This window comes from Globicephala melas, chromosome 4 (assembly GCF_963455315.2).
Source record: "Globicephala melas chromosome 4, mGloMel1.2, whole genome shotgun sequence".
NCBI lineage: Eukaryota > Metazoa > Chordata > Mammalia > Artiodactyla > Delphinidae > Globicephala > Globicephala melas.
In genome coordinates this window covers 7,197,402-7,199,925 of record NC_083317.1, presented here as the reverse complement: position 1 = coordinate 7,199,925, position 2,524 = coordinate 7,197,402, and positions in this window count along the sequence as shown.

Genomic DNA, 2,524 nt, shown 5'->3' with positions numbered 1-2,524 from the left:
CCCAGACACTTCCTGTCTCCTGGTCAGTTATAGATGTATTGTCTGTACAATCATGGGAACCTGTAAAATCACAAAATCATAGCATGTTGGCACTGGAAGGTAGATAGAAACTGGTACTTTTTGTTGATATTTAAATGCTGTTGACTTTTATAAAGGTGTAAATGTCCAAAGAAAGAAAGAAAGAAAGAGCAGTAGTGAGAATGGGAAAAAGGAACCAGGTAACATCCATTTATTTCCTTTCTATCTTGTCATTGAGGCATTTGTGAACATATCATAAATGAAGGCATCTCATAAATCTGCTGTCACCTCTGTCACCCTCCATTCCACCTGAGACTTTTAGGGCAAGAAATGAGGAAGACACTGATGCTCCTCTTGTTCATTGGTTCAGATGATGAGGAAGGCTGTAATGAGACAGACAGAAAGAGGGATGAGGCAGAGGGAGAGTAATAAACCCATGTGTGAAAGAAAATATTTATGCAAGACTTCAGATTCATCAACATGAGTCATCTGAGGATACCTTTGAAAATAGCATTTTTTTTTTGTTTCTTTGGAATGTTACATAACTTTTTTCTTGTGCTTGGTTACCTTGAAGTCTTAGCTGTCAGAGTAGAAAGGACCCAAAAGTCGATCTAGTTTAAGTCTCCTCAGGCTGTGCTTCAATCCCCTGAATCCCCAGGAACCAGCTGACCTCTGCTGAGATAACTGGTGCTAGGGCCTCATTAATCCCCGACCAACTTACCTTATGTTCCACAGCTTTGGTTGTTAGAAAGCTCTTTCTCTCATTAAACTCAATATTATGTCCTTATAAATCCATGAATTTGTCTTAATTATTGCACAAAATAGATACATTTGACAGTTGAGCTATTCGCTTGCATATAAACTTTGTACGTATTGGACATCGTTTTCTTCAGAAGAAATCTTGGATGAAATTTGACCATCCTTTCTTTCATTTTCATGAATCTCAAAATAGATGAATCAAAATGCCTAGCCTCAGTCATTTAAGAAGTTCAGTAAACTGACCTATAAATAAAGCCCAGGGAAGGAAGCTGGGAACGTAGCACATAGAAATGTCTTTTTTTTTTTTTTTTTTTTGGCTGCATTGGGTCTTTGTTGCTGCGCACGGGCTTTCTCTAATTGTGGTGAGTGGGGGCTACTCTTTGTTGTGGCACGCAGGCTTCTCATTGTGGTGGCTTCTCTTGCGGAGCACGGGCTCTAGGCACTTGGGCTTCAGTAGTTGTGGCTCGCGGGCTTAGCTGCTCCATGGCATGTGGGATCTTCCTGGACCAGCAATCGATCGAACCTGTGTACCCTTAAATGGCAGGTGGATTCTTAACCACTGCACCACCAGGGGAGTGTCTTTATTCCTCCCCAAGGAGTAAATGAACACACGTCCCTTGGGGCCCACAGGGCAGGAATCTATCCCCAATTTATGGGGATTAGAGACCACTCTCTCATCTAGAGTGATAAATGGATATTAATCTGGCAAAAGTGGTGAATTGTATTACAGGAAGCATTTTCAATTCCAACTCTTAAGATGTGAAAATTGGCAGCACGAAAATTGGTAGCTGTGAGTACACCTAATGAGAGCACATTACACTTAATATGAGAAGGAGTGTCACATTAAATTGTGGTAGGTGGTATAGAAATTAGTTCTCTGAATGTCCTCCTTTTCAGAAGGACACGGACCTTGAATCAGAAAAACTAAGGAAAAGTAAAAGGCGTGGGGACATTACTGTACGAATGTGATTTCAACCAGGCTATTTGTTCTAACCTCAGCAAAGTCTGACCTCCATGGGAGACAGTAAGCTGATAGTGGAAGGAAGAACATGGAGAGAGGAAGGAGTGGAAAACTTGGATCCAGGAGAAAATGGCCCTGGGAAGCAAGGCAGAAGTTCTTAATCTCTCCCAATTGGAAATGACCATGAACAGGGACAGCAGCAGGGATGAGAAGGGAGCTCCAGCTGCAGGAGTCAGTTGTGGGAAGGGTCTGTAATCCAGGTGGGTTTCTTTTATGTATTTAGACCTTAGTACCTGAGCTCTATGTATGTGCAAAACAAACCAATTGAGTACCGAGTGATTAGACATCCACGCCCACGGGAAAAGAGAAAAAGACCAATTTACAACACAACCTCACTCATTAAAGAAATTCAGGACTTGTGGGAGGGAACTTACTCTGGGAGATTCCCAGAACCTTTAAGTTTATTGATTTTTAAAATGAAAATGTGAGTCACTTTGTTTAAAATATTGAATGATATGAATAATAATGTCTTAGTGATGACTCAAATTTATCTGTCATAAAGAACATCTAGAAAGACATGTTTGAAGAAAGTAATGATTAGATGACTAAAGTTAGTGATTACTTTCTGAGAAAAAAAATGGTCCATCACTTATAAAATCTTCTATCTTCATAGAAATTTATTTGACATGGCTCTATTTCATTTCCTTAAGCACACTATTGATTAAACAAAGCAACGTTAGTCTTTCTTTATTGACTCATTGGATTTAATAAATAGGCATCTAGAAA